This window comes from Thamnophis elegans, chromosome 4 (genome assembly GCF_009769535.1).
Source record: "Thamnophis elegans isolate rThaEle1 chromosome 4, rThaEle1.pri, whole genome shotgun sequence".
Taxonomy (NCBI): domain Eukaryota; kingdom Metazoa; phylum Chordata; class Lepidosauria; order Squamata; family Colubridae; genus Thamnophis; species Thamnophis elegans.
Genome location: NC_045544.1, coordinates 51,711,558 through 51,738,260, shown reverse-complemented (window position 1 = coordinate 51,738,260; position 26,703 = coordinate 51,711,558). Strand labels below are relative to the sequence as shown.

General features: G+C 44.0%; 1 long non-coding RNA gene across 1 annotated transcript in view; it reads left to right on the top strand.

Annotated features, from left to right (window-relative positions):
* LOC116508479 overlaps nt 1-26,606 on the top strand; it is a 56,742-nt gene extending 30,136 nt beyond the window's left edge. Inside the window, exon 3 of the long non-coding RNA XR_004255345.1 lies at nt 25,674-26,606. This is a non-coding gene — a long non-coding RNA (uncharacterized LOC116508479). The remainder of the gene's footprint in view (nt 1-25,673) is intronic.
* Nucleotides 26,607-26,703: the final 97 nt, after the last annotated feature.

Genomic DNA, 26,703 nt, shown 5'->3' with positions numbered 1-26,703 from the left:
ACAGAGAGTCAGCATATTGCCCCCAACAATCTGGGTCCTCATTTTACCCACCTCGGAAGGATGGAAGGCTGAGTCAACCCTGAGCCGGTGAGATTTGAACCGCTGAACTGCTGATCTAGCAGTAGCCTGCAGTGCTGCATTTAACCACTGCGCCACCTTGGCTCAAAAGTGCTCCGCTCATGCACCCACCGGGACGGAGCACGCTCGCTCCAGCCCTGCCTGCCGGCACGATTTTGAAGTGTTGGCTTGCCGCTTGCCTTCCACTTCGGCCCGCGCGGAAGGCAATCCAGCCCTTTCAAAGTCATGCCGGCAGTTTAGAACTCGCCCGCCATTCAGCGAAAGATGTTTCGCTGAATGGCGGCCGAGGGGCACGCTAAAGTGCCAGCATGAGTTTGAAGGGCTGGCTTGCCGCTTGCCTTCCACGTCGGCCCGCGCGGAAGGCAATCCAGCCCTTTCAAAGTCATGCCGGCAGTTTAGAACTTGCCCGTCATTCAGCAAAACATATTTTGCTGAATGGCGGCCAAGGGGCACGCTAAAGTGCCGGCATAGGTTTGAAGGGCTGGCTTGCCGCTTGCCTTCCACGTCGGCCCATGCAGAAGGCAATCCAGCCCTTTCAAAGTCATGCCGGCAGTTTAGAACTTGCCCGTCATTCAGCGAAACATATTTCGCTGAATGGTGGCCAAGGGGCACGCTAAAGTGCCGGCATAGGTTTGAAGGGCTGGCTTGCCGCTTGCCTTCCACTTCGGCCCGCGCGGAGGGCAATCCAGCCCTTTCAAAGTCATGCCGGCAGTTTAGAACTTGCCCGTCATTCAGCGAAACATATTTCGCTGAATGGCGGCCAAGGGGCACGCTAAAGTGCCGGCATAGGTTTGAAGGGCTGGCTTGCTGCTTGCCTTCCACGTCGGCCCATGCAGAAGGCAATCCAGCCCTTTCAAAGTCATGCCGGCAGTTTAGAACTTGCCCGTCATTCAGCGAAACATATTTCGCTGAATGGCGGCCAAGGGGCACGCTAAAGTGCCGGCATAGGTTTGAAGGGCTGGCTTGCCGCTTGCCTTCCACTTCGGCCCGCGCGGAAGGCAATCCAGCCCTTTCAAAGTCATGCCGGCAGTTTAGAACTTGCCCGTCATTCAGCGAAACATATTTCGCTGAATGGCGGCCAAGGGGCACGCTAAAGTGCCGGCATAGGTTTGAAGGGCTGGCTTGCCGCTTGCCTTCCACTTCGGCCCGCGCGGAAGGCAATCCAGCCCTTTCAAAGTCATGCCGGCAGTTTAGAACTTGCCCGTCATTCAGCGAAACATATTTCGCTGAATGGCGGCCAAGGGGCACGCTAAAGTGCCGGCATAGGTTTGAAGGGCTGGCCTGCCGCTTGCCTTCCACATCGGCCCGCGCGGAAGGCAATCCAGCCCTTTCAAAGTCATGCCGGCAGTTTAGAACTTGCCCGTCATTCAGCGAAACATATTTCGCTGAATGGCGGCCAAGGGGCACGCTAAAGTGCCGGCATAAGTTTGAAGGGCTGGCTTGCCGCTTGCCTTCCACGTCAGCCCATGCAGAAGGCAATCCAGCCCTTTCAAAGTCATGCCGGCAGTTTAGAACTTGCCCGTCATTCAGCAAAACATGACTTTGAAGTGCTGGCTTGCTTGCCGCATTTCCCCGGAGCGCTCGGGCTCCTTCTCTGGGCAGAGTTGGAGCCCATCCTCCACCTCCTCCCAACGGAGGGGCGCCCTAAAAAAAAAAAAAAGGAGCCAAGCCATTCCAAAGATTTGAAGGGAAGCAACCAGATCGCAGCGAGGAGAAGGAGGAGGAAGTAAATACAAGTATAATAAATACAAGTATTTATTATACTTGTATTTATTATACTGTGGATTTGGTCTGCATCAACCTGCCGCCTCCCCTCACCAGGCAAATCGCGGTGAAAACTCTGGGTGAGTCTCCGCGGAGAGCTTGGCGGGCAGCTGGCTGGACTTCTAAGAGGTGGGGGGGAGGAGCGGCAGCTCCTTGAAATGGAAAAAGGCTTGCTTCCCCCTCCCCAATGAGACGCCTTCCACGATAATAGGAGAGGAGAGCTAAGAGAACAGGGCGGGGGTTGGGAGAAGGCATGGGACCGGGCTCGGATTTGCCATTTGAGAGAGAGAGAGAGAGGAAGGGGGAGAACACGAGTGTGTGTATCCCTCCTTCCTTCAGCCCAACACTCTAGCCCGGCTTGGCTCCCGCTTCGTCTCTCCTTCCTCTTCGCTTCTCTGTTCGATTGTTGAAAGTGGGAGCCAAACCGGGTCATTCCTTCCAAGAGGCAAGTTTCCGTTCTCTTAGCTACGTTCTGCCTTGTGATTGCTGTCTCCAGGCTCTCCTCTCCTATTATCATGGAAGGTGTCTCATTTGGGGGAGGGGGGGCAGGCCTTTCTCCATTCAACAGATCCAATATACAGAGTTTTATTTTTTGGCCCTAAAAATATTGTCACTGAGGATGACAGAAATTTCTTCATCATTGCTATTGGCCTCAAGTAGCAAATAATTAAACATGGTTTTTAGTGTACTTAGTTAGCTATCTGCTTTTTAACATTACATGGTATCAGTTTCAAGAATGCATGCAATCCTGAAAATTTGTAACAAACTTGTTGAAGGGCCTATGAAATATTTTCTAGTTTAGTGTAGAATAAGTATTCTTAATAAAAGAAAAAGTCATTTTTATTTAATCAATTGCATTCCTGTTTATAATGGCATTAATTAACTAAACTGGAAATAAATCTATGTTTTGCTAGAGTTTTAAAATTAAAAAACCTTACATTTTGTTGCTATTATTTTAATCAGAGTTTTGCCAAGTGAAATTATATAATGGTTCCTCATGTCTCTGTAATTTTCTAAATCTCATCCAGAAGTACCACAGAATCTGGCATTTTCAGCAGAATGATGCTGATGCTAATAAAACATCCTGATTTTTGGTGAAAGGATGGAAAGAGGAAGGAAGGAGGAAGAGAGATCTAAAGAGCAGAAAGACAGAAGGCAGATAGGCAAGAGGAAGGAAGGAAGGAGAAAGAATGGAAAGGAAGGAAGGCTAGAAGGAAGAAAGAGGGAGGGAGGGAGGGAGGGAAGGAAGGTGAAAGGAGGAAGGAAGGAAGGGTACTTCCACTTGTAGGCCTGGGACTGAATGCAGGAGGAGTCTCTCCATAGGATCAGCTGCTCCTCTGATCATGGTCTATGAAAATGTTACTGCCTGCCTGATGCAAATTTAGACAGATGGTGCTTTGGGCTGCCCCTCAAATCCCCCCTTTACTCCTCCCCCTGTAGAATTCAGCCCCCTGAGTTTTGCCTTTGAGGGGCATGTGTGGTTATGGCGGATGGCAGAGTCAGCTGGAGGTTGAGAGGGGATTGGGGCTTTTGTCCGCCTGTGGAGTTCTCCCCATGGACAGGATGGGATGTTGGCATGAAAGGGATCCGGGCACAATCTCACCTGTTCCAAGTAAAGTTGCCTTTTGCAATTGGCTACCGGTAATCCTCGACTTACGACCAGGATTGATCCCCCATTTTCTGTTGCTAAGGGAGACGTTTGTTAAATGATTTTTGCCTCATTTTGCGACCTTTTATTGCCACGTTAAGTGAATCATGGTGGTTGTTAAGTCAGGAACATGGCTGTTTAGTGACCAAAATTACAATGGCATTGAAAAAAGTGACTGATGACCATTTTTCACACTTAGCGACCATTTTCACACTTAGCGACCGTTGTGGCATCCTCATGGTTACGCGATCAAAATGTTGATGTTTGGCAACAGATTCGTATTTCTGATGATAGTTTGAAATGGTGACAGTATAAATTATTGCTGGTGTAATACTTAACAATGGTTTTTAAGGATTTCTTTTATTTATAGAATACCTTTTTATTATTTTGGGGGGATTTTTACTTTTAAATTGTTTATAAAATGTATTTACTACAAGAAATGTTCCTTTTTGCAAATGTGATCTTTGCAAATCTTTGTGATGCAATATGTTCAGACCAGGTTTATGTGTCTCAAAGTGGCTGCTATTCTATGGGCAGGCCAGGTTGGTGCAAGGCAGCTTTGCCAGATTTGGTGTGTTTCACCCTCATTGAATTTTATATTGTATAAAGAATGGAAGGAGGAAGGAAGAGAAAAAAGGAGGAAGGGAGTGAGTGAGGAAAGAAGAGGATGGAAGGAGGGAGGAAGGAAGGAAGAGAGGGAAAGAGCAGAAGACAGATAAGGTGAAGGTAGATCAGCAAGAGGAATGAAGGAAGAAGTGAGGAGTCTCGAGGAGGGGAAAAACATTTAGTGACCAAAGTTACAATGGCATTGAAAAAAGTGACTGATGACCATTTTTCACACTTAGCGACCGTTGCGACCATTTTTCACACTTAGCGACCGTTGCGACCATTTTTCACACTTAGCGACCGTTGCAGCATCCTCATGGTCACGTGATCAAAATTTTGTTTGGCAACAGATTCGTATTTATGCTGGTTTCAGTGTCCTGGGGTGACCTTTTGACAAAAATTTTTTTTTTAATCAAGCCCCCCCCCCCCCCCCCCCCCCCCGGTCAAGGGTGTCCCTCTTTTCCAATCTGAAAATCTGGTCACCTTACCGTAGTTCCCTACCACTGCCTTAATCAATTCTTCCCTTACTATCCAGTAGTCTCCCCCCCGCCCCACAATTTCATCCTATATTTAATCTTCTTCTTTCCGATATGTTCTCTTTCCCTTTTGCCATCCCATCCCACAGTCCTTTTCGTCAAACTCACTGGTGATAAAACTATGATGCTGTAGGACAATGCATTTGGGAAAGTTTAAATGTCACATGAGATCAAAAGAGCAAGCTTGACAGGCAAATTTGCTTAGAGATAGAGGCTGTGTCCAACTTTTAATACCGCATTAAAAAAACCAAGGGACAGGAAAATAAGGCAAGTATTGTATACTGAGTATTTTCAAAGACACAGTGATTGTTTTATATAAGCACATCTATTAAATGCATCCCCCACCTTTCTCCTCTTCTAAGTGACTGAAGATGATTTTTTTTCCTTTTCAAAAGTCCTTGAGGTGCTTTTGAACCTGGGTCAATTTTCTTCTAGAAGATGGAAACCACTGGCAATTATTTGTTGCTGAACCCCTGGCCTGGATAATTTCTTTTAAAAATATCTAGTTTTTATTTTCTTACCTCGTATTAGCTTATGTAAATATGCTAATGATACAACCAGTAGTACAATAATATATTTAAATAAAATTAATGTTAATTCTATCAGAATTTTTGCCCCCCTTTTTTGAATCAAAGAGGCAGATGGAAAATATCTTTTTCCAACCCACCCAGAACTTTTCAATACGATGCACTTCCATTTATATATAATATGCTTCACTGTCTAGTTAATATATTATAGATTTCTTTAAAAACTGTTACCTGTGAAGGATAATGTATACAGCTCATTTTCTGTGATAAATGCATGCTTGACAAGATTGCTGTAGGTTTTGCCATCTAATAAATAACTCAATGGAGCAGCTAAGTTGAAATGAAAGCCATACAATACGAGAAATTTGTCAAGTATGAATAATTTTAAGTGAATTAAAAACAAAATGTAGAGAATATACCAATACAAATGTTGTAAAACGACTGAACTTAAGATTCCAAAGGTGCTTTTCTTCAAAAGGCAGCTGGACTTTGTTTTTTGTTGAAGACATTTTGCTTCTTATCCAAGAAGCTTCTTCAATTCTAACTGGGATAAGAAGTGAAACATCTTCAAGGGGAAAAAAGCACCTTTGGGACAACCATGACCTGGTTAACTGAGACTTTCCAAAGACATTGAACTTAAGAGTGACCAATGCATAATAGAACTGGAGCAGAAAGAAACCCAACTTTTAATTTTTAAAACTACTACCCTCAAATCTCAGAAATAATTATAGAATTACAGGACAAAGGGATGAAATGGACCTGTTTGGAGAACAAGTCGGTAACAACCCAGATGACAGTGTGCCCCTGACTCTCAGGAAGTTCGACAATGAAATCCATGGAGATCTCCTTCCATGGGGCCACTGGGCGAGCCACCGCCTGGAGTAACCCCTGGGGCTTACCTGGAGGGCGTTTAGCAGCAGCACAAACGGGACAACTGGCAACATATTTCTCAATGTCCTTTTTCAAAGAGGGCCACCAAAATTGCCGCTTGACGAGGTGGAGAGTCTTGACAAATCCAAAATGCCCTGCCATCCGGGACTCATGAGCCCGTTGAAGAACAATGGTTCGAAGGGACGCAGGAACGTATAACTTCGTCCCAATCCAAGGCAACTCATCTCTCATAGTGCATTCATTCATGTGCTGTCGGAACCAGTCATCTCCAGTAAGGGCCTTTTTCAGGTCAGAAAGAAAGTCCTAAGTGACCTCTACCTTAGAAGTTGCTTGACTTCTAGTAACAACAGGAGCAGCGAGGCTCATCGCGGGAATGACAGGCTGGACCACACTGAGCTTAGAACAGTTGTATTGAGGAAGTCTGGCTAGAGCATCAGCCATAAAATTTTTCCCACCTGGAATGTATTTCAGGGTAAAATTAAATCTATTGAAATGCTGAGCCCAGCGCATCTGCTTAGGAGAAAGTTTTCTGGGTGTTCTCAAAGCTTCCAAATTTTTATGGTCAGTCCATACCTTGAAGGGGTGTTTGGCGCCCTCCAGAAAATGGCGCCATGTGGCCAAAGCCCAGTGAACAGCAAAAGCTTCTTTCTCCCAAATGGCCCAACGTCTCTCCGTGTCGGTTAGTTTGCGAGAGGTGTAAGCGCAGGGTTGTAATTTTCCTTGGCTATTAGCTTGAAGTAAGACAGCTCCCACAGCCACGTCACTGGCGTCAGCTTGGACCACAAAAGGTGTGTCCATGTCTGGGTGTTTGAGGACTGGTTCCTCTGAAAAAAGCTGCTTTAACTTCTTGAAAGCAGCTTGGCAGTCCATAGTCCAATCCAGCGGCTTACTAGGTTTGGGTTTTGCCCCACCTTTAGACTTAAGGAGGTTAGTTATTGGAAGAGCTATCTTAGCAAAGGAGGGAATAAATTGACGATAGAAATTAGCAAAACCCAAAAACCTCTGCAATTGCTTGCGTGTACGAGGGGCCTCCCACTCGGTGACCGCCTTGACCTTAGCGGTGTCCATTTCAATACCCTTGTGGGAGATGCGATAGCCCAGGTAATCAACCTTCTCCTGATGGAATTCACACTTGGATAATTTGGCATAGAGTTCAGCCGCCTGGAGTTTCTTCAGCACTGTACGAACCAGCTTCACGTGTTCTTCACGTGTTTCTGTGTAAATAAGGATATCATCTAAATAGACGATAACGCCTTTGTAAAGGTGGTCAAACCTCATTAATCGGCTGCATGAAAACCGCTGGCGCCCCCTTAGGCCAAACGACATTACGCGAAATTGGAAACAACCAAGGGGACAGTTGAAAGCAGTCTTCCATTCGTCCCCCTCCTTAATTCTGACTCTATAATACGCTTCTCTTAAGTCCAACTTAGTGAAAATACGGCCCTTCCCCAGTTGGGCCAGCATGACTTTCATCAGTGGTAATGGGTAGAGGTTCTGGGCAGAGATCGCGTTCAAATTTTTGAAGTTCACACATAATCTGAGAGAGCCATCTTTCTTTTCTCTGAACAACAATGGAGCTGCTACTTTGGGTCTTGCTGGCTCAATGAAACCCCTTTCCAAGTTCTTATCAATGAATTTCCTCATTTCCTCCATTTCTCTAGGGGACATGGAATATATTTGGGGCTTTGGAAGCTTTGCTCCAGGTAAAATATCAATGGTGCAGTCTGTGGGCCTGTGAGGGGGTAATTTATCAGAAGGTTTTTCACTAAAAACATCCTTGAGGTCCCAATATTCCTTTGGAATTTGTTCCTCCCCCTCAATTCTCTCCTGCCCTCTGGCTGCCAACATGGGGGTATTAGTATCAGCGTCTGGAGATTCAACTTTCTCCTCAGGGGGAGTGGTTGTTCGAATACGTAACCAACCCTCTCTCCAGTTTATGCATGGGTTCCATCTACGGAGCCAGGGGAGTCCTAAAATAAGGGGTCAGTCCATCCCAGGGGCCACAATAAAAGTTATTAATTCCTCATGGGTACCCATCCTCATCTCTATGGGTTCTGTGGAAAAATGAGCAGGGCCGCCTCCCGCAATAGAACCATCAATTTGGCAAAAAACAATAGAGGTTTTCAAAGTCCTTAATTTCAAGCCCAGTTTTTCCACCATTGCAGGGCTTATCATGCATCAGGAACACCCAGAATCTAGGAGTGCTAAAAGCTTCTCTGTTGCACCAGAAGAGGGCACCCTAAGCTCAATTGGGATAAGCATAGGGCCAGCTCGGAAACTTACCCAGCGATGAGAATTTTCATCATCAGATTCGTCAGACGAACTGGTGCTCACGCCTCCCTCCTCCTCCTGTGGCTCGAGCATCGGGAAACATTCTCAGCAGCGAAAGCAGCTTCCCTCCTCTTGCTTGGAGTTTTCTCTGGTTTCCCCTCCCTCCGGGGTGGTGGTGGAGCGGGTTGAGCCAATTTGACGCGGCAATTCACAGCACGATGCCCCTCCTTTCCACAGCGGAAACAAGTGAAAGGCTTGGCTTTGCCTGCAAAACCTCCCCTGCCCTCACTCCTGGGGCAGGAGGGGGGTTTAGGAATTGCTGGGGGGGATTTCTCAACATCTCCCTCTCTCATGCAATGCATCCTGGCTAAATCCAATTCCACGTCTGCCGCGTTTTCATACCAAACTGCTAAATGATGGGGAAGGCATCTGTTTATGCATTGCTGGTAAACTTCCTTATCTAAGCCATCAGTGAACTGATCCAGCAAGGCCTCTTCCGACCACCCCCTCATATAGGCTGATAATTCCTGAAATTCTTGCACATAATCCGGTACAGTTTTCTTTCCCTGTTTAAGCGCCGTAAATTTCAGCCGAGGGCGACACTCGGTCAAAGGGTCATCGAAACTTCTTCTCATGGCTGCCATAAATTCATCAAAATTCCTCAGGAGAGGGGAGTTGCATTTATGTAGCCCAACCATCCATTCGGCTGCTTTCTTCTCCAAAGCCAATAACACCATTCTTACTTTAGTTTCATCTGTCTCTAATTCAGGTCCATATATTTCCATATAATTCCAGACCTGAATAATAAACAGCCCAAGACTTTTGGGGTCTCCATCATATTTTATGCTTAAGGGTGGGACCTTTGCCATACAGCGTCACCTGCGCCCCCCCCCCCGCTCTTTGAATGTCTCTAGCCGCAGGGGGAGAGGCTGGTTCTGGGTTTTCTTGAGCACAACCCCCCGCGGCCCCTCCACTTTCCCTTAAGCTATGCATTGAGTACCTTTTCTCCGACTCCTCTGTCGGCTCTCTTTTCACTGCTCTCTCTCAAATTCGACGTTCAGTCCATGCCTCTTCGAGGAGCCTCATGGCATGGGAGATTTTGTAGTCTTCCTCTCCTGTGCTACTCCAATCAGCTGCTGGTTTTTTCTTTGGTCTCCTTCTCGTGACTCCAGCTTGTAATTCCTCAGGTTCCTCTTTCTGTCCCACACCCCAAGTCCATCTGGGACGGACGACAGGTTCTTCCACTCTCAGTTCAGCCAGTATTTCTGTTAGAGATGGTCCCGCTGCTGCCCCCTCTTCTTCCTCCTGGTCGCTTTCATGTAAAGACATTTCTTTTCTTCTTGTGAAGGCACCCCCCTCGGTAGTTGTTAGGTCTGGGATGGGTGCGATTGAGACTCAGCTTATTGTCAGCTGCAACTTCATTTAATAATCAGGAAAGAAACCACTTAACTCCATTTGTTTGAAATCAATTGTAACAGTAGCAAAGCTAAGCTGAGTCTGGTTAATTAATATCATGTATAATTTAATCCCCTCCCCTTGGCACCCCCGTCCATAGTCCAATTATAATGCACCCAACTGTCAGGTGGGAGATAACTTCAAAAGTCATCACCAGGATGGAATGCTGGACAGTTAACCTTGGCGGGAAACTCCCTTCCTCCACATGCGCAGTAAGATGGTCAGGTCAGCGTCTAGAATCTTCCTCCAGCACATCATGATTCCCCTCCCAAATACCATGCCCCCCCTCCCTGTTTCAATGGCAGCCGAAGTAGCAGCAAAGCAGAGGCTGACAGCAACCAAAATAGCAATAGCATTTGGACTTATATACTGCTTCACAGTGCTTTTCCAGTCCTCTCTAAGTGGTTTACAGAGTCAGCATATTGTCCCCAACAATCTGGGTCCTCATTTTACTCACCTTGGAAGGATGGAAGAAGGATGGAAGAAGGATGGAAGAAGGATGGAAGAAGGATGGAAGAAGGATGGAAGAAGGATGGAAGAAGGATGGAAGAAGGATGGAAGGATGAGTCAACCTTGAGCCTGGTGAGATTCGATCTACCAAATTGCAGGAAGCCGGCAGTCAGCAGAAGTAGCCTGCAGTACTGCATTCCAACCACTGTGCCACGCTCTAAATAATTGCTTTAGTTGGGCAACAGGGATGACCTCCACTATTTGGGTGACTTTGCTGGGATTCTAGACTTTTACAATATACCTCCAACATTCTTTTACTCATCCCTACCAGGAACATTTCCCAATCCCCCCACCACCACCTGCCTACCTGCCCTGCTACAGTAACGCAACACAGGATTTGGTGGGGGGGGGGATATCTGCAGAAGTATAATTTTGCATATAAACAAAATATATTACAACAAACATGTTAAACAAACATATTACAACAAACAGTTTTAAAGATACTACCTATTTCTTAAGAGAGTGTTTATTGAATTTTTAAGATATATACATCAGTAAAAGTATTGGTATTGGTATTGGTATTTTATTATTTGTATGCCGCCCTTCTCCGGGAGGACTCAGGGTGGCAAACAATTCAAAGGGGAAAATAAGGGGGAACATAAAAGACAAAATACAATAATAAAAGTAGACAACAGTCGCACAACCATACATGTCGAGAGGGGAGGGAACTCATCACCCCCAGGCCTGCCAGCAAAGCCAGGTTTTGACGGCTTTTCGGAAGGCCTGGAGAGAGGTGAGGGTCCGAATCCCTGCGGGGAGTTCATTCCAGAGGGCCAGAGCTGCCACAGAGAAGGCCATCCCCCAGGTAATAGCCAGGTGGCATTGGCTGGTAGATGGCACCCGGAGGAGGCCAACCCTGTGAGATCTAACGGGTCTGTGGGAGGTAATTGGCAGCGGGCGGTCTCTCAAGTACCCAGATCCAATACCATGAAGGGCTTTATAAGTTATGACTAGCACCTTGAAGCGTATCCGGAGACTGATCGGTAACCAGTGCAGCTCGCGGAGGATAGGTGTAACGTGGGTGTACCGAGGTACACCCACAATCGCTCGTGCGGCTGCGTTCTGGACGAGTTGAAGTCTCCGAATACTCTTCAAGGGCTGCCCCATGTAGAGCGCATTGCAGTAGTCCAGTCTTGAGGTCACGAGGCCGTGAGTGACTGTTGCGAGTGCCTCCCGGTCCAGGTAGGGACGCAACTGGTGCACCAGGCGAACCTGGGCAAATGCCCCCCTGGTCACAGCCGACAAATGGTGTTCTAAAGTCAGCTATTCAGGCAATCTTATGTCTAAAGCTGAGGAAAACAAACTGCATATTTTAGTAATGTCAGTATTGATTGCATGCTAAATACCTCTATAGCATTGAAGCTATGATTAACAGAGTATCTGTTTAGGGTAGATAAATGTAAATAATTGGGAGATACTAACCTCTTTAATACAAAACCTTTTAAAACAGCACAGGATAATTTTGGAAATCAGGTGGGTGAAACAGTATCTATGTCAATTGTTAGTATAACATAAATGTGTTATTATCTCCAGGTTAATGAATTACAAGAATTCAACTGATAAAATATTGCTCTAAGTTATGATGTAATTATAGGTCCCTGAAAGAACAAATTTTTGAGTTATGAAAAATTGTTTTCTTCCCAAAGATTTATGGGAACATTTTGACAGAATTATAGAAGAGACATACATGACCTTGGAAGAGATATGTAGCGACTGTTAGCAAAACAGGAGCTCAGTTCAGGAAAAAAGAGAACACTTGTTCTGTCTTGACTCTGCTTAGTATCAAAGGGATGGAATGGAAAACACTATCAGGCTTCTAAGATTGTTATTATAGCAATATCAATAAAGCGGAGTTTTAATATTTCTCATGGGATCTGTTTTCTGATCTAGACTACTTTAAAGGGCTAACATGAATAAATATGGTTTAATTGGAAAACTGCACGTGGTATGAATGCTGAACCTAATCCTATCAGGAACAGTTATATGTTAACTAAATCCTAAATACTGAGAAAGAACAGTTTGCAAAATGTATTGCTACAACTGAAATGATAGTAAGCCTAGATCACTGTGTTTCTAATCATGCTGGCTGGGGAATCCTTGGAGTTGAAGTTCATAAATGTCAAAGTTGCCAAGTTTGAGCAGCACTGATGAACGGATACTGTGACAAGTTAAGGAATAGAGTTTTTGTCCATCTCACTTTAACATGATTTTAAGAAAGGCATCATTCAGGAATAATAATAATGCTGATGAATCCAAATCATGTAGTACAACATAGTGGCTTGAATTATAGTGGGAGAGTTCTTCTGTATGAAGTTGTATATTATATTACAGATCAGTGGTGGGTTCCGGATCACGTTGCAACTGGTATGGTGCAACGGGGCTGGGCATACATCTTATGCACACACGCAGCACTTGCACAGCACTCGCATGCATACTTAATGTCTGCATCGCTCCAGCTGCTTGGCGGAGCGTCGAGCAGGTGCTGCACGCTTTGTGCGCGTGCATGGAAGCCCTGATTGGCTCAAATACAGGTAAGAAGGGTGGGTGGGCGGGCGGGCCCTCCAGAGCACCATACCGGAACAGTACCTGGTGCTCTCAGCAGGCACCGGTACGCCCATACTGCAGCGTACCGGTCGTATCCCACCACTGTTTCAGATCAGTGACGTGCAGACACTAGAGGCAAGGGAGGTGGGGCCTCACCAGTCTCCTGAGGGAAAGGAAACTATTTTTAATATAATTAAAAAGGCCAAGGTAGTTGCTCCCAGACTCTAAGTCACAGTGACTCTGAGTCTCCTTAGTGCAGTTAGTAGGAGGAGGCTAGAGAACTATGGGCCTCCTTTGCATAAGGAATTTTTCTCCTTTTAAGAGTCAACCAAGGGTTAAAACGCAAAAAATTCTATATGCAAATGAGGCACGTGATACTCCCGCCTCCTCCTGCAGAGGGCAGTTTGTTTAGAGCCTATTTTAAAACGTTTAAGCAGAGTCATCCACGTGGTGACTCTAGCAGCAACTAGCCTAGCCTGCCTGGCCCAGGCTAGACCAAATCTAGCATTTTCGACGCAGCTGGAAGGTATGTGGGTCAGAGCGAGGGGGCAGGGGGGAGGAATTCAATTTATTTGTAATGTAAGTAATTGTAATTTTTTTTTATTATGTGTATGTGCGTGTGTGTGGGTTTTTTTTTTTACCCGCCTCTGCTGGCGCGGGGGCTGGCAGATCTATTTTTATTTTTCATTTTTCATTTATTTTTTATTTTTCATTTTTTATTTTTCATTTTATTTTTTTATTTTTTAAAGCCAGGCCGCCTCGGTGTGCCATAGAGCGAAACATGTCCTGGTTTGTGGCCGGGCGACATGCACTTTAAAGTGCAAGCGTGCTGCCCGGCCACAAACTAGGACATGTTTTGCTGAATGGCCGGCCGGCGCGAAGGCATGCTGGCAGTTTAGAGCTCGGCCGCCATTCAGCGGAACATGTTTCGCTGAATGGCGGCCGAGCCCTGCCTGCCGGCACGCTAAACTACCGGCATGCCTTTGAAGTGCCGGCTTGCCTTCTGCGCCGGCCTGCGCGGAAGGCAAGCGGGCATTTAAAGGCATGCCGGCAGTTTAGAACTTGGCCGCCATTCAGCGAAACATTTGTCGCTGAATGGCGGCCGAGCCCTGCCTGTTGGCACGCTAAAGTGCCGGAATGCCTTTAAAGTGCCGGCTTGCCTTCCGTGCCGGCCCGCGCGGAAGGCAAGCCGGCATTTAAAGGCATGCCGGCAGTTTAGAACTCAGCCGCCATTCAGCGAAACATGTTTTGCTGAATGGCAGCCGAGGGGCACGCTAAAGTGCCGGCATGACTTTGAAGTGCCGGCTTGCCTTCTGCGCCGGCCTGCGCGGAAGGCAAGCCGGCATTTAAAGGCATGCCGGCAGTTTAGAACTCGGCCGCCATTCAGCGAAACATGTTTTGCAAAATGGCGGCCGAGGGGCACGCTAAAGTGCTGGCATGCCTTTGAAGTGCCGGCTTGCCTTCCGTGCTGCCGGCGCGGAAGGCAAGCCGGCATTTAAAGACATGGTGGCACTTTAGCGTGCTGGCAGGCAGGGCTTGGCCGCCATTCAGCGAAACATGTGTTGCTGAATGGCAGCCGAGCCCTGCCGGCACTCTAAAGCCTTCCAGGCTGGCTGGCCATTCAGCGCTCGCACCCAGCGCTCGCACATCCACAGGACGGCGCCAGGGAGGAGAGGAACTGTGCGGGTCCCGCCGCTCACGGTACGGGTGAGGGTTGGCCGGCTGGGGGTGGGGGTGGCTGCTGCCGAGGCCTCCAGCCTTGCAATCCTGGGCGGGGAAGGTGAAGGTTTGCTCCGGAGCTGCGGAAGACCGTTGCACTGGGAGGCCTCCGCCCCGGGGATCCCCCGCTCCCCCCATTCGGATTACCCAAAGGACCCTGGGCGCAGGGTTGCAGGCCAGGGAAGACAGGGTTTGGGGGCTCGGAGGAGGAAGGGGCGATCTCCCCCTCTGTTCGTCTGTCCCGCTCCAGAGCTCCTCCCGGGGGAGGGGGAGGCGGCGAGTGCGCTGATCCCCATTTGCAAGACCAGCCCTCCGCCTTCTTGTCCCGTTGGGAAGGGGATGGGTGGGAGACAAGAAGGGGGCAGGCTGGCCTAGCCGCTTGCATTTCCCCTATTCCTCCCCTCCCAATATAGGTGCAGAGAAAGTGCCAGGCTTCAGAAAGGAAAGGATATTTTTAATAATTTTCTTTGTCTGAATATGATTTCCCATTGAGAAAAGGGGAGTTTTAATTCCCCACCAGTAAAAAAAAACACGTTTCTTTGAAGGGCCCTTGTGTGACATCTGCCTCTGTGTGTGTTTGTATGTGTGTGTGTGTGTGTGTGTGTGTGTGTGTGTGTGTGTGTGACATCAGTGCCTCACCAGCCATAAACCTTACCGCACGTCACTGTTTCAGATCCACCATGCACTTTTCTTCTATGTATTCATACTTTCTTCACAAGAATTGAAGAATGTCAGTTTCCAATATGGACTGGTACCAGTACCCATGCATCTTGCAAACTGAACCTTCTCTTTCCACACCCAAACCCCAGTTTACGTGCCTGAATTAAGAAGAAAATGTCATTGGTGATATTCTTTTTTAAACAAAATAGTACTTTTATTAAAAATCACAACCACAGTGATAAAAAATTAATACAAACTAAAAAAATAAAAGGTCCAAAAAAGAAGAAAACAGAAAAAAATAGAAAAGAAAGAAAAAATAAGAATAAAAAAATAAAAGAAATAAATGGCTTCCTCTTGTTCACAAATATAAACAATTTAGTAACTCAACACATTTTCTTAAGAAGTAGCAGGCTTGAAAATAAACAAAGATAAAACAAAGATCATGACGAAGAATATCCCAGCAACACAAAAGGAAGAGCTGTCAGAAATGTTGCAGATTCAAAATACAAGTAAGGTTAAATATTTGGGGATATACTTATCACCTAGATGTAGCACTCTTAAAGAGGATAACTATATCAGACTAAAACGACAAATAGCAATTGATTTGGAGAAATGGGAAAATTTGCACTTATCAATGATGGGAAGAATTTCTACAATTAAAATGAACATCCTACCTAGAATTCTATACCTGTTTCAGACAATCCCAATCAGATTGGGTAAGGACTTTTTTCAAGATCTAAATAAAATAGTTTTGAAATGTATTTGGCAAGGGAAAAAAGCTAGAATAAAACTTAAATTACCGTATATACTCGAGTATAGGTCGATCCGAATATAAGCCAATTTTACCACAAAAAACTGGAAAAGTTATTGACTCGAGTATAAGCCTAGGGTGGGAAATGCAGCAGCTACCGGTAAATTTCAAAAATAAAAATAGATACCAATAATGTTTTTGAATATTTATTTCAAAGAAAAACAGTAAACTAGCTCTGTAAGTGGAAAAGAGGGTCAATAAAAACAATATGGTATCAACAATAACTTTAAAAGTACAAAAACCTTAGCTCATTCAGCAACCAAGCTAAAACACAAGAGTTAAAATCCTTCAAAACTCATAGGCTCATAATATACATTCTACCAGTGTCCTGCCTGTGCCCATTGAATATACAACCTGCCCTGTGTCCATTAATTACAGCCTGCCATTGCCCATTGAATAACATATACAGCCTGCCTGTGCCCATTAAATATACAGTAGCCATTGTAAAAATTTGCTCTGGATAACAAATTATTATCACACAATACCGGTGTATTCAATGAAATACTTCACTCACCTCATGATTAAGGTGACCAGATTTTCAGATTGGTAAAGAGGGACACCTTTGACCGGGGGGGGGGGGGAGGGAGCTGGCCGCGGCGGTTACTGCCAGCCCACGGCCTTGCTAGGGACGTCTGGTCACCTTAATTATACACATCCTCTCTCTCTCTATTCACAGTGGTTGAAAAACACTGGTCTAAGAGACAACATGCACTGCAACAGAAGGAGTGTTCCCATAAAGCTAAGGTTTTCAGGACCTACAATTTTACCATCCAAAACAAGAGTGTCAGCATCGGTGTGCACAGAGTATAAGGACATCCCAGCAGCTCTCCCATTCATTCCCCAAAGGATTCCCAATGACCCCATAAACCATTTTTACCATGTTCACACTCTTCCCTACCTATAAATACACACAGTGCTACAGTAATGCTAAGGGTCAGCAACTGTCACAAGGGCTTATAGACAAAACAGCTGAAAGAAAGGGGATCCGAGGTCAAGTCTGACTACCCCCAAAATGATGAATCAGCAGATTATCTGTTTGGGTCCCCCTTTTTCCTTTCCTCCCCTTAACCCTAGTTAGCCCCCATTCCTTTTTTTGTGTGTGTGTCTATGTGTGTGCAGAGCATACTTATGGGTGACCTCATGTTGATGAGTCAGCAGTGTCTGGACTCTGCACACAGAAGGCTGCAGCCAGCAGATACAAGGGGGTAATTCAGTCCACCTCATCCCTTTGTAAAACACCCCCCACCCCCAGCCGCTCTGTGAAACACCCCCCACCCCCAGCCGCTCCTCAGCCCCACCCGTTCCCAGACACCTGATGAGTCAGCACTACTTGCCCAGATGGGGACAGTGCACCCAACGCTTAGGTAGTCCGAGAAGAAGCGGGGAAGGGCCCCACTTCTTCTTCTTTCCACCCCACCTCCGCAGAAGGAAAACTCAAAGCATCACGGCGATCCCGGGAAAAAGAGGCGAGCCGGGGAGCGGCGGCATTTCTCTCTCTCTCCCTCTCCCTCTCTTTGCCGCGACCTGCCGCCGGCGGGCAACAAGGATGGCCACCCACGCCGCAGATCCACGTCCAGCAGGGAGGAGGAGGAGGGAAACCCACCCACCTGTCAGCCACGGGAGAAAGGAAGTCGGCGAGCGGAGGAAAAGACGGGGGAAAAGGAAGCTCGGCGGGTGAAATGCGGTCCCCGCCAGGATCTCACCTCGCCCTCTTAGCCTCCCCACCCTTGACACACATGCACGCACACGCACCCTCCGCCTAGCCCGCCAGAACATTCCCGGGTGGGAACAGCCAGGGGTGGGGGGAAGAGAGAGAGAGAGAGACGCGATCGCGTTCCCGGCAGTCCAGAGCAGGAGGCGCTTTTTTCCAAAAATAAACACAGTGGATCATCTATCTCAGTGTTTCTCCACCTTGGAGACTTGAAAGTGTGTGGACTTCAACTCCCAGAATTCTGGGAGTTGAAGTCCACATATTTTCAAGTCTTCAAGGTGGAGAAACACTGATCTATCTAATTAATATAATTAGTTATAATTAGTTGGGAGGGAAAAGCGCTTGGTGCAAAGAAGGACTTTCTTTCAACCAGTGGAACCCCCTGGCGCAATCGGGCTGCAATTGGCGGCCGTCCTTGCTACAATCCGCGCCGAGCTCTGATGAGGGGGAAATTAGATTCCGGCTGATGTGGCAGGGGCTGCGCTGGTGGGGACGGGTGGAGGGGATGGGACTTGGAGTCCTACCATCTTGGCGAGTGGGGAGTCTCATCCCACCCCGCCCCGCCCGTCCCCGCCAGCGCAGCCAGGCTGCGATCGGCGGCCGTCCTTGCTACAATCCGCGCCGCCCGCCTCATCAATGGGGTAAAGTCCTTACGTCCAGCTCTCATGCGGGCGTAAGGAAAATCCTCTCTTTCCCCCTCATCAGAACACAAGCCCGGGAAGCGAGTGGAAGTTCTCTGCGCGACTGAAACGGAAGCCACGGCAGGAGAGTGAGGCTGCTGCCGGCCATTTCACCTCGCGCAGAGAACTTCCACTGGGTCCCGAAATGGAGGAGAAAAAGGGGCGCCCCTTTTTCTCCTCCATTTGGGCAAATTTTTCACTGACTCGAGTATAAGCCGAGGCAGCTTTTTTCAGCCCAAAAAGTGGGCTGAAAAACTCGGCCTATACTCGAGTATATACGGTACTACAAGATGCTAGATCTAGAGGAGGATTTGGGCTACCTGATTGGGAGCTATACTATCAGGCAACAAACTTGATGTGGATTAAGGAATGGATATCATTAAAAAACTCTAGATTATTGAATGTAGAAGGTCACGACTTATTGTTGGGATGGCATGCTTTCTTATGGTATAAGGGAACTAAATCACATGGTTACTTTAGAAGACATTATATAAGGGAGGCGTTGTTGTTAAACTGGGAAAAGGTTAAAAGATTACACTATTTGAAAATTCCAGTCTGGATATCAACAATTGAAGCATTTTCATATCCAATAATATATAAAAAGGAACAAACAGTTAGATATATAGAATTATTGAATACAGAGGGTGAGCTCAAATCTATTCAAGAGTTGAAACAAGAAGGGATGGAAATGAACTGGTATTCATATGTACAGATACAATCTAGATATAATGAAGATAGAAAAACTAAAGGTCTTTATAATAAAATGACTGAATTAGACAAAATCTTAACAGGCACTGATGAAAAAGTAATTAAAAAACTATATGGATATTTATTGGAGTTTAAATTGCATGAAGAACAAGTTAAAGAAACTATGATAGCCTGGGGAAAAAACTTTAGGTATGGGATTGACTTAGAGAATTGGCAGAAATTGTGGTCTCAAAATTACAAAATGACAATGTCTACTGCATATAGAGAAAATTTGTATAAGATGTTTTACAGGTGGCACCTACCCCTAACCAGAATCGCAAGAATGTTCAAGAATAAATCAGAAAAGTGTTGGAAATGTCACCAGATACCTGGTTCATACTACCACATGTGGTGGACTTGCACTGAAGCTAAAAGATACTGGACTAAAATCCACATGTGGTTGGAGAAAATGACACATAAAGAAATAGACTTTAAACCAGAGGTCTTTTTATTGGGGATCATACCAGAAATCTACAACAAAGACTTAAAATATCTGATTGTAAATGTGTTAACAGCAGCCAGAATTGTATTTGCAAAAAACTGGAAAAATGAAACAATACCAAAACAGAAGAAGTTATCCGAAAAATAATGGACTGTGCTGAAATGAGTAAATTGACATTTGAAATTAGAGAGCAAGAGGATGAACAATTTTATAAGGTATGGGATTTGTTTTATTGGTGGCTAGGGGAAAAAAAAAACTTTGGAAATGAAAAATGATATACTTATGCTTTAATTGAAGAAAGTGAATGATGATATAATTATGCTTGAAATAATCTAATAATGACACAATGAAGAATTAATATAAGGTCTGGTGATATAATGTATAAGGTTAAGAACTTATAATGATATTTCGCTGCTGATAAGCAATTCTGATAAGGGAACAAATGAAAACTGGTATATATAGGCAGCGATGTTTTGTTGCAAAATGAAGGAATAAGATCTCTGTTTGAAGGTATGAAATGCAAGGTAAACAATGAATATAAGTATACTTTCTGGGGAAAAATAATGCTAATGTTAACTGAATATATATTGTAGAATGAAAATGAGGCCTTTAGTTATATTAGATGAAACATTTGAGAGGGTAAATATTATTTGAAGATGCAGATGTTAAAACACTTGTAACCAAACGACATGTGCATGTGATGATGGGGTTTTTTTTGTGTGTGTGTGTTTTCCCTCTTTTTTTTTCTTTTTTTCTTTTTTCCTTTTTTTTTAACCCTAGGTTATTGTGGCGTCTATTAAATATATAACAGAGAGATATGGGGGTGTGTATGGGGGGAAATGTAGTAGGGATGGATTGCTACAGGCAGGGGAGTAAGAAACGATACGAAACCAAAATCTATTAAATGAAACAACGAATGTATAAGAATGATAAAGGTTAAAGCACCTGTAATCAAATGACATACTGTATGGGATGATGGGTTTTGTTTTCTTTTTTTGTGTGTGGGGGTTTTTTTTCTTTTTTTTTTCTTTTCCCTCTGCCTTTCTTTTTCTATTGTTATGTGATTATGTTGTCTATGTAACAAAAATAAAAAATAAAAAATTATAAACAACACATTTTCTTAAAATACAGCAAATATTTCTTCATTTCATATTCCGTTACTTACCTATAAACAAATCCTTAAAAATGTCATCATTTTTGTCCTGATCAGCAAGTCTATTAAGAGTTACCAGAGTTCCATTTTAACCACGATCAAATACATCAACTTTATATTGTATTCTGTTAGTTTTAACAATCTTGATCTTTAGTTCCTCCAAATAATGTCCTAAACCCCCCCCCAATTATTTCCTTGTTCCTTTTCATAAAATTCTTTAAAGCTTTAACAAGCCTCTTTTGGAAAGCCAATATAGGAAGGCTATCTAGGTCACTCTCTTTGTCTGTTATTTGTATACTCCTTTTAATTATAAAGACACCAGCAGTTTCTTTTGTATATCTCATGTAGCATCACTCTTGTATCTTGCCATTTTTAAATCCACTTTTAAATTTGTCTCATTTGTGTCCTGTAAACATGTTTCTCTTCCATAACGTGTTTTAAATATAGTCTACTTATAGAGGCAGACACTCTTAAAATTAATTTATGGGTCCACTGTTCAAAAGTACCTTTCAGTATACTGAATGTTAACATAATGTATTTTACTCCTTTCTGTATTAGTAAACTAAATGTAAGTATTCTGGTTTAATTATAATCACTGGTTGCTTCTATTGTCCAACCATCAATCTCCCTGCCCTTTATGGTTTTTACAGAATTGAAAACAAAAGTATTTTTTGATAGGAAGAATTCTTATAATTAATTCTAAAATCTTATTTCAAATTAATGTTGACCTTTAGTCTGTTTGTAACTTTCTAAAATCAAAGTTTTAATCACCCTTTTGTGTTATTCCAGATTTTTTTTTAAAAAAAGTCTATTTAAACATTATTTTAATAAGAATTGAAAGAATTGAAAGAAACTCACTTAGTCCTATAAAACTTGTCAATCCAAAGGTTTCTAGTAGCTAAAATTGGCTAACCAGAATATCTGAAAATGATTAGAAAAGGAAGTATAAGAATGCAGTGTCTTGAAGTGACCAGCCATGAGCTGAGCAATATAGGTATTCCCTTTTCTTTCAGAGATCTAAATACTCTGGAGATGCTGCATTGTGATCTCCTTAAGAGGAGCTTCACGGGGCACTTGTAGACAATCTCAAGTTGTCTCCTTGTCCTGAGAGCTGGTCAATTCGCCACTGTCATTTTCATATTTAATTTACAGGCTGAAAGAAGGAATCCATAATTATGAAGAAGAAATACAGTGTCTAGCTATATTTAGTAACATGTAAGGTAACTCTCAGGAGATTTTTGACCCACTAATGATTACAACTGTAATAGTATTTAAATGACTAAATGGAATGTATTATTTAAATTTCAACCTTTAAAAGATGCAAAATAATGAATCATGATGTCTTGTCAATGTAAGACTAAGGTGACCAGACGTCCTGCTTTCAGTGTGACAGGCATGCTTTTCTACAATTTGTCCCACACCCCATGCAGTTTTCAAAAAGTCCCACTTTTATAGCTCGCTTGCTCCCCCGCCCATCTGCTGTCGCTCGCTCCCCTGCCCATCCACACTAAGTCTAAGGCAGCGCTTTCAGTGGGGTGCGTGGTGGAAGGAATCTCTCTTGTCCTCCCAACTCCCTTTCGCCCGCAGCAGAGATCGGGCGGGCGAGAGGAAGCGCTTTAGGCAGGGAGGTGCGTTCCAGGAGGAGAGGAGATATTCCTCCCAGCACGCACCCCACTGATTAAAGCGCTTTCAGTGGGGTGCGTGCTGGGAGGAATCTCTCCTCTCCTCCCAGCTCCCTTTTGCCCGCAGCACAGATTGGGCGGGCAAAAGGAAGTGCTTTAGGCAGGGAGGTGCGTGCCAGGAGGAGAGGAGAGATTCCTCCCAGCACGCACCCCACTGATTAAAGCGCTTTCAGTGGGGTGCGTGCTGGGAGGAATCTCTCCTCTCCTCCCAGTTCCCTTTCGCCCACAGCAGAGATCGGGCAGGCGAGAGGAAGCGCTTTAGGCAGGGAGGTGCGTGCCAGGAGGAGAGGAGTGATTCCTCCCAGCACGCACCCCACTGAAAGCGCTGTAATCAGTTTTCCTAAACCCCATTGAATCTAGAGGAGGGAAGAGAGAGAGAGAGAGAGAGAGAGAGAAAGAGGGAGTGTGTGAGGAGGGGGGATTTCCTAAACCCCATTTAATCCAGGGGAGGGAAGAGAGAGAGAGAGAGAGAGAAAGATGGAGTCTGTGTGGAGGGGGGATTTCCTAAACCCCATTGAATCCAGAGGAGGGAAGAGAGAGAGAGAGAGAAAGAGGGAGTGTGTGAGGAAGGGGGATTTCTTAAACCCCATTGAATCCAGAGGAGGAAAGAGAGAGAGAGAGAGAGAAAGAGGGAGTGTGTGAGGAGGGGGATTTCCTAAACCCCATTGAATCCAGAGGAGGGGAGAGAGAGCGAGAGAGAGAAAGAGGGAGCGTGTGAGGAGGGGGGATTTTCTAAACCCCATTGAATCCAGAGAAGGAGAGAGAGAGAGAGAGAGAGAGAGAGAGAGAGAGAGAGATAGAGAGAGAGAGAGAGAAGGAGTGTGTGCACAGGAGGGGGGATTTTCTAAAAGTCCCATTGAATCCAGAGGAAGAGTGTGTGTGTGTGTGTGTGTGTGTTTGTGTGTGTGTGTGAGAGAGAGGGAGAGACTATCACTAGGTGTTGTAGCTTATGATTCTTGATGAATGTATTCTATTTTTTTTTTTTTTATGTACACCGAAGACAAATTCCTTGTGTGTCCAATCACACTTGGCTAATAAACTATTCTACTCTACTCTACTCTACTCTACTCTACTCTACTCTACTCTACTCTACTCTACTCTACTCTACTCTACTCATTTCTATTTCAATTCTAATAAGGAGTTTAGCTTCTCTCTCTTGAAAATGTAAGCTAGCATGATGCAAGCTAGCTTTAGCTTTCAAACAGTTCATTTAGTGACCAAATGGCATTGAAAAAAGTGACTGATGACCATTTTCACACTTAGCGACCATTTTTCACACTTAGCGACCGTTGAAGCATCCTCATGGTCACATGATCAAAATTTTGATGTTTGGCAACAGATTCATATTTATGATGCTTTCTGTGTCCTGGGGTCATATAATCGCCTTGTGTGACCTTTTGACAAAATATAAAATTTTTAATCAAGCTGCCCCCCCCCACCCCCAGTCAATGGTGTCCCTCTTTACCAATCTGAAAATCTGGTCACCTTATGTAAGACACCAGTATTAACTTAAAAGGAAAAATATAAAAAATGACTTACTAGTATAATGTTTACTTAGACTTCAGGATGAAGATGCAATATAATGATGTCCTAGTACAATGAAGTTGATCATTATCTAATAAGAGTATTCTGTCTCTCTCTCTCTCTCCCACTCCCTCCCTCTCTCTCTCACCCCCAACTTTTCCTACTAAATGTATCAGATTAAGTATATTTGTGATTGTAATTATTAATGTTGATATTTTTTTGCTATTCTTTTTTATGTTTATTCTCTCCATATCTACAGTTTGTCTAAAAACAGGATTTTTGGTGTCATTTTACCAGCTGGATAAATATGATGATACAACATATATAAGCGAATGATAAGAGGCCAAATCTTTAGTTAAAATATGAAATTATAAAATTATAATTCAGATTAGATGGCTAGCTTTGTTAGTACAATTTTGATAGCATTTTAATAGTTTTCTTAATCTTTTGTGTTATTTTGTTATTTGAGTTAGCTATTAAGGCTATCAACCATTTAAAACATCCAAATATTAATGTTGCGCTCTCTGTTATCAACCTCATAATACTGTTTTTATGTGTTCAAGATGCAGAAAATATTATTTTTAGGCACTAAATCCTGGATGTGTGGTGTTTAGCCCTGTTTATGATGCTTGTTCTCCTGACCTCCTAACCCACTAAAAATGAACACTGAACTAAGATATTAGATCACTAAATTAATAAATCAGCCCATACATTCTATGCAGCATGCATATTTCTGATAATTTGCATTATTAGGCATACCTAGTATCTGATACAGAATTGCTTGTCTCTGAAATTTCTAAGCTATAAAGCTTGTCATTTGGATTTGGAGCTGTGAGTCCAATTTATACCCATTAGTGTCAAACTTAAGGCCTGGGGGCCAGATATGGCCCATGGACAGCTTAGATCTGGCCGGCAGGGCTTCCCTGGAAACAGCAAAGGATGGGCCCATAGTGCCTCTGCCAGTGAAAGTGGAGCAACTCTCCCGAGCTCTGTTTTCACTGGCAGAGGATTGCAAGAAGCCATCATAGCCGAAAATGGAGCTCGACAGCCCGTTATCGCTGGTAGGCTCTTGGGCCATCACAGGTGCCCCCAATATTGAGCTGGCCATGCCCACTCTCACCACACCCATTTCCCACCCAAGGTCAAACAAAACCCTGATACCGCCCTCAATGAAATAAAGTTTGACACCCCTGCATTAGTGAGATCAGTGGCAAACCATATGTTCTAAAATGTTCTTATTATCATGGTGAAGAGTGAACAAAAGTATTATGGTATCTTCTTACATTTTTAGGGACACTCAATGTAACACTTTTAAAGATTACTGATTAGAAAGTAGGCAGATGAAATTCTGTGAATCCTTTATTATTGAAGTGATGATGTAGGATGAAGCCTCCAATTGCAAATTTCCAATTAGGGAAACATCTCTATATAGGCTAGAATACCTTCCACAGCAGATGACCTTTCATTCCCTTAGTTTTCATTGGCTTTATATAGATGACTGTCTTGTAGGAAAGGTATCTAATTGCTGCCACATTGATTTGTTGAAATAAAAAGGGTAAACAGATTAAAGGTCTGCCATCTAAATATATTGCTTGACAAGTAGACACATGGTACTGAATTTTATAAACAGAAGCTGTAGACCATCAGTGTTAAATAAATGAGCAAAATGATGCAAAACGGGTTCCTTACTTCTCTTTATTTTGTGTGTTTTCAGATGAATCCAGAAAATTCACATGAATAAGACCAAATATGAAGAAACATCTTCAAAACCCGAATCTCAAAAACATAGTTATTTCATTACAAGACAAGTATATTTAATAAGAAGACTGACTGTGAAAGGAATAGTTCCCACCACCACCTTGGATCAATATGGATAGAAGACCACTAACAATTAATTCTCTGTTGACCAAGACAAGATAATCTCACCCTCTGATATAAAACATGGTTCATTGGTTGGATAAAATAGGGCACAGAAGGCCAGAAATAAAGGATGAATGGTAGAGCATGTGCATTACATACAGAAGTACCATACTCCATCAAAAACATGGTCAAAAGTCTGCCTGAGACACAAAAGCAGCTAACTATAGTTAGTTGGGAGTTCTGTTACTATAAACACATACTAACCTGCCAAGTAGTCTGGGAGAATGGGAACTGAACATCAAAGAATTGGGGGACATTCTGTTACTGACTCCGCTGGCTAAAGTTGGATTAATACTAGGACTGTGTTTTCAAAGGACTGATTTTTTTTCAAAGGATGCTTTGAGCAAAGTGTTCAAAGTTGCTTTGTAAAGGAATGTGGCTCCTTACTTTTAAGGATAAAGCAAAGCTGCTGCCTCACTTCACTTTAGCCGCCATCTTTGATATGTCCAGTATCTGGAAGTGCTTTTGGAGAGATTTTGGAAGGGTCATAAAAATTAGCAGTAGTGAAGCCAAACTTTGGTAGTTTGATGAGGCAAAAAGTTTCACTTCTACACAGGGGACTTTGTGGTAATAAATTGTGACAGCCTTGCATTGTAACTTTCAATATAAAGAAAGTATTGATTGTGTTTAATATAATTTACCAACAGTACAATGTTGATTGAAAGGTTTACAGTTGAAGGACAGCATATAGATTTGTGAAATCTTCTGATTTTTGCCCAGTAGGTCATTGGAGTTTTATGTGAGTACCGCTGATACATCAACAGTGCTTAAATAAAGAAATTGTACTCAAGTTTGATGTTTGTTTAATTTTTTTCATAAAGAAA